This window comes from Aegilops tauschii, chromosome 2 (assembly GCF_002575655.3).
Source record: "Aegilops tauschii subsp. strangulata cultivar AL8/78 chromosome 2, Aet v6.0, whole genome shotgun sequence".
In the NCBI taxonomy this organism is placed as follows: Eukaryota; Viridiplantae; Streptophyta; class Magnoliopsida; order Poales; family Poaceae; genus Aegilops; species Aegilops tauschii.
Window position 1 is genome coordinate 632982675 of NC_053036.3, and position 6595 is coordinate 632989269.

The following is a 6595-nucleotide window of genomic DNA, read 5'->3' on the forward strand; positions in this document are numbered from 1 at the left end:
AAAAAAGATTAAACATTACATTATTTGGTCTCGTAGGAATTTGGTGAAATGCAGGTTAGATCAACAGAAAAAACGCCGAAGCTGCATCAGTTTGTATCAAGCTCTGTACATTTTGTTTTCAAGTTCTTAATCACAAAGTCCCAGGGCTGTCCATTGTGCATCATAGTTTCCCAGGAATGTTGTTGTTACTTCTCATCACTTCTTTTCTAATGGAACCAAAAAAGGTTATCAAGGGGATCTGATTTTCAGGCACATCTACCAGGAATAAATGGGTTCCAAATTAGTATTTTGATGCCAGTTCCTTACCTTGCAGACTGACTATTTCATTGAACAACGACATACTCGCTGCCATGATAATCATGAAAAGAAAATTATGAAGTGCAAATAATCATGACAATGGTCACACAACCCTGAAGACTGCCAAGAGTCACAGTTGTCTGAATATTTCGAAGCTCTGTCCTTTTAGCCATTTTGGGTGGTAGTATCCCTAGGCTATTCAACTGTTTCTATGTGATCATCATGTTATGTGGGTGAAGAGATGTTATGGTACTCTCCTTTGTTAGTACTACTTATGTATTTTCTCAGATGTATGTGTAAACTTGTGTATATTGCAAGTGCCATTATTTTGGTAGTCTTCTGTATCACTCAGGAAACAAAAAAGGGTTAAACAAGTGCAGGCATATGTACAAAAACGCCATTGTCGACGTACAGACAGCGCGAAATATCAGCAGAAAGTTATTTAGGCATGTAGGAATGGGGTGCATGCTGGTGAGAAGATGAACAGAAACGCTGGAGCTGAAGCTGAAGCTGCAGCTTTCCTGTGAAGCAGACTGAAACGCTGAAGCTCCAGCAGCCTTGGTCCATTTTGTTTTGAAGTGTTCTTTACAAGCCCAGGGTTGTCCATTTTGGTAGATTCTGCATCCAAGTTTCCTGGGAATGTTGTTATTTCTCATCAGTTCTGGTAGTTTAATACAACCAAAAAGAAAACTAATCTTCAGGCGCAGAACTAGAACCTGAGAGAATTTCAAGCATACCTTGTTGCACTGCAATGTAAGCCTGTGGATTAAGCATTTGTACTAAGAAGATTAATGAATGTAAATTTTAAGTGACATCAACAAGAGCTTAATAATGATGTAATATAACTAGAGCAAATGGCTGGACCAAAGGTATGTTGAAGCATCTATCACGGATATATCTAGTGAAAATGTGACTCGCCAGAACTATAAGCATGTCCTATGTTGCTTTCCTTGCAGCATGACTATTTCATAGAACAACGGCATACTCGTTGCTGTGATAGTCATGAAGGAAAAAAACAGCAAGAACTTCACTGACACCTCTTAGAAGCATGGTTTTATTATAGCTCCTTACAGTCAAAGTTGCGACAAAACACGAGTATTGCCTGAAATTCACAGAACAATCATGGGATCCATGTATGGCTTCTGCAAAATTGTCGTTTGGAACATCTGTTCATCTCTGATACAACTGGAAATAGCTTCAAACTTGTCCACGCAGATATCATGTGGCATTAGATATCAGCGATGCTAATAATTTTGCTTTTACCCTGAATTTCACTGGCATGTTAATTCTTAAAACTGCTGGAAGACACCACACAGGGAGCACAATGCATATTTATTTAATAGAATGGTTACTACATTTTATATCCGTTAACAGAGTAGATTGGTTTTTAAGATTAAAGTACGTTCAAATTATCTAAAGACAAAATTATCACTCCATGCTGTGTAAAGAGTAGTGCGTTCGCTCTGTTTGACCACTATAGTGATATAATGTGGTAAATCAGATAAGCAATTCAACTTTTCGTGTCCTTTTAGCTAAGATATGGGATTGATCATGCTAGCTAGCTTTAAGTAGATTTGAGCATCATATCAGGAATCGCTTTCAGAGGTGTCAATATGCTCCCATCTAACAAATCCCAAGGAAAAATCATATAAGTCAAAATGCAACATGAAGTCGTATACCATGATATTTGACATTCCATATAACTTGACGCCTACAATATATTCTTGTAGCGACCAGACCTCAAACAGTCTGATGTCTGTGCATCTATGTCATCCCTGGATCAGTAATGCTGACACGCACAGTACTCGAAGGATTTATAACAGAGTAGCAATCACACACTTATTACAACGAATGTCTCAAAAGAGATCTTATTACAATAAATATGGCTTAAGGCCATCTAATAACGATAACAGCGGAAGGCTTGGAAGATAAGCGAGTCCATCAACTCCAACGGCATCACTGAGTATAAGACCACGACCTAAGGCACCTTACTCGTCGTCTAAAAAGTCTGCAACATGAACATTGCAGCCCGAAAACGGGTCAGCACATGGAATATGCTGGCAATGTAACACATAGAGAGTAATGAACAGAATAATGCTATACTACATGCATATTTGGCTGGCGGAAAGCTCTAGGGTTACAGTTTTGCGAAAAGCCAATTTTTCCCTGCTTCAAAGGAATAAATTTTATTTAACTATCATGGTGGTTGTTAAACATTGAGAAGGTTCACCCAACTCAATCCCAATTAAGTATCATCATTAACCCAACAAGATTAATTAAAGTAACATGATGAGATTCACATGATAATCCAAGTACTAGATACTCAAGATGTCCATAATCGGGGACACGGCTAACCATGATTAGTTTATACACTCTGCAGAGGTTTGTGCACTTTTCCCCATAAGACTCGATCTCCTCCATTGGGATTCTCGCACTACATGATGTTTGAGAAACGGATGACTGAGGCATAGTCTTTCGGAAGCGTTTGCACCTTACGATCGGGTAGACAGTACCACCTACATCCCCTACATATGCTAGTCTACCACTTTAAGAGTTCACACGACTTAATCAACTATGCTAGAGCCCATAATAGCTTGTGGCTACACACGGAAGTTTCTAGCATGAATAATCTCATGATCCCTTTGAGCCTGGGTGGCGGTCCATAAAAAAAACAGGCAATCACTGGAATACCCAGGTGCCTCAATCCACCCAGATGTGTATTTAAGTAGCCACCTTAAGTTCAACCATTAATTAACAATCTCACATCTGTCATGGATACACTCACCCAATCCACGTCTACTAGCATAGCATAGCAATATAAGCAAACGTAGAAGTAACTCCCAAGGGTTTGATAATAAAACAGGTAATAGGTACTACCTCATCTACTTCCCAAAACCCACAATTTAATCAGATCCTAATCATGCAATTGTTGAGGATTGATCTAATGCAATAAAACTGGGTAGTAAAGAGGTATGATCAAAGTGTTACTTGCCTTGCTGATGATCCGTGAAACCTAGAGATTCGAAGTAGCAAGCGGCGCACTCCGGTACTCTATCGCAAGCAAACAAGCATACAATAAGCACTCATCTAATGCATAGGTAAAACTCAAATAAAAGATCTAACCAGAAAGTTCAACTTAATAACTCCGGTTTGCAAAAAGAATCAAATCAAACGAAGCAACGAAAGTCAAACGGCGAAAGAAACAAGCTTCGTTTACTAATCTGGACCTAAGTCAAATTTATAGTAGCAAAAACTTGTTTGAGTTGGTTAAACGGAAAGAGGGTTTCGAGACGAAACTCTAGGCGCTTGAATTGCCTGATTCCGATAAACGAGCGAAAAGTTATACTAAAACAAAAAACAGATCGGAAATGGCGATCATAAATAATCGCTGAAAATCCGAGAAAAAGAAAAAAAAGCGGACGAACAGGCTAACGAACGAACATTCGCTGTCTGCGAAAAAAAATAAAAACCGTTCGTTAAAACGAACGAACGAACGGGCGTTCGCTAAATAAACTAAACCGAAAAAACAAAAAATGATCTATTAAAAGAAAACAGATCTAGGGTTTTTTTAAATCGAACGAAAAACCGGACGGTTTTCTCGAAGAAAACCGCCGGCGGCGGGGCGGTCAACCTCGGTCAGCGGGGCGGCTCCGGCGGCGGGCGGGCTCCTGCGGGGTTGCGGGTCGGCGACGGGGCTCCGGTGGGTGGCGGCGTCGGCGGCGGCAGCTCGGCGGCGGCGTCGGGCAGCGGCACGCGGCGGCGGCGGCAGATCGGGGCTAGGGTTAGGGTTAGGGCCGGTGTGGGCTGGGGGCTCGGCCTCCCAGCTTATAAAGGCCGGCCGGGCCAGAGTCCTAGCCGGACACGGCCCGGTAGGTCGGTTCGTTTTTTTAATAATTTCGCGTAGAAGAACAAATAAAAGAAATAGTAAATGGACTCCAAAAGTCCCGAAATAAGTTTTTCCCGACTTCTAAAATCAAGCCGGACAAGATGAACATTTATTTGGGGCCTAAATGCAATTTTGGAGAACGCATATTTTTCCTAAACTCAAATAAAATAGCGAAAAACTCCAAAATAAAAATTATTTGATTTTTTTATTAAATCCTCAATATTTATTTATTTTGGGAAATTCATTTTATTCCCTCTCTCTTATTTTTATAATTGAAATAATTGAAGATAAAATAAATAAAATCAAATGATCCTATTTTCAGAATTTGAGAAAACTCAAATATGAAAATAACGAAATCCCCAACTCTCTCCGTGGGTCCTTGAGTTGCGTAGAATTTCTAGGATCAAACCAAAATGCAACAAAATATGATATGCAATGATGATCTAATGTATAACATTCCAAATTGAAAATTTGGGATGTTACAAACCTACCCCCCTTAAGATGAATCTCGCCCTCGAGATTCGGGTTGGCTTGAAAATAGGTGAGGGTGGTCCTTCCGTAGATCTTCCTCTTGCTCCAGGTGGCTTCATCCTCGGTATGGTGGCTCCACTGAACTTTGCAAAACTTGATAACCTTGCTGCGTGTGACTCGGCTGGCATATTCGAGAATCTTGACTGTTTTTCCTCATAGGTCAAATCACTATCCAACTGAATCGTTTCCAGTGGCACTGTATCTCTCAGCGGTATATCAGCCATCTCTGCGTGGCACTTCTTCAACTGGGAAACATGGAACACATCGTGAACTCCTGACAATCCTTCGGGTAATTCCAACTTGTAAGCAACTTCTCCCATACGCTCCAAAACTTTGTATGGTCCTACAAAACATGGCGCTAACTTTCCTTTAACTCCAAAGCGCTTAACTCCTCGAAGTGGGGACACACGAGATAAACTCGGTCTCCGACTTCGTAAACTGTCTCCTTGCGTTTAGAATTCGCATAGCTCTTCTGCCTGGACTGGGCTACCTTGAGCCTATCGCGAATCAGCTTAACCTTCTCTTCAGACTCTTTAATCAAATCTGGTCCAAACAAGTGACGGTCTCCAACTTCGTCCCACAACAACGGTGTCCTGCACCTCCTTCCATACAAAGATTCGAAAGGGCCATCTTCAGACTGGATTGGTAGCTATTGTTGTAAGAAAACTCTGCATATGGCAAATTATCGTCCTAACTAGATCCATAATCTAGCGCACAAGCTCTCAGCATGTCCTCCAAAATCTGATTCACTCTTTCGGTCTGTCCATCTGTCTGTGGATGAAAGGCTTGTACTGAACTCTAGCCTGGTACCCAAGGTTTCGTGCAACTGATGCCAAAGGTTTGAGGTAAACTGGGTTCCTCTATCTGATACAATGGTCCTCGGAACTCCATGCAGACATACGATCATAGTCATGTATATCTTTGCCAACTTAGCACTGGTGTAAGTGGTCTTCACTGGGATGAAATGAGCTACCTTCGTCAAACGATCGACTACAACCCATATAGAGTCATAGCCTGAACGAGTCCTGGGCAATCCCGTGATAAAATCCATGCCTAGTTTAGCCCACTTCCATTCGGGTATCGGCAATGGTTGTAGCAATCCTGCTGGCTTCTGATGCTCTGCCTTCACTCTCTTACATACATCAAAAACTGCTACGTACTCCGCAATATCCTTCTTCATTCCGGTCCACCAGAAAGTATCCTTCAAATCCAAATACACCTTGGTATTTCCTGGATGAATCGAATACGACGAATCATGGGCCTCTTGCAGAATCAACTTCCTAATCTCCGGGTCATTAGGCACATAAACGCGGTCCTCAAACCATAAGGTGTCCTGCTCATCCTCACGAAATCCCTTGGCTTTTCCTTTGCTCATCCTTTCTTTTATCTCGGCAATCTCCTTGTCTGTCTTCTGAGCTTCTCTGATCTTATCCATCAGAGTAGACTGAATTTCCAATGCTGCCACATAGCCTCTCGGAACTATCTCCAAACATAGCTCGCGAAGATCCTCGGCTAATTCCTCCGGTAACTCTCCGGTCATGTGTGTGTTGACATGGCTCTTGCGGCTCAACGCATCAGCTACTACGTTAGCCTTTCTGGGGTGGTAATGCAATCTCGTATCATAATCCTTTATGAGCTCCAACCATCTCCTTTGCCTGAGATTTAACTCCTTCTGCGTGAAGATGTATTTCAAACTCTTGTGATCCGTGTACACCTCACAGTGGTTTCCGATGAGAAAATGTCTCCATGTCTTCAACGCATGCACTACGGCTGCTAACTCCAAATCATGCGTAGCGTAATTCAACTCATGGGGTTTAAGTTGTCGTGAGGCATAGGCAACAACTCTTCCTTCCTGCATAAGCACTGCTCCAAGTCCTCGAG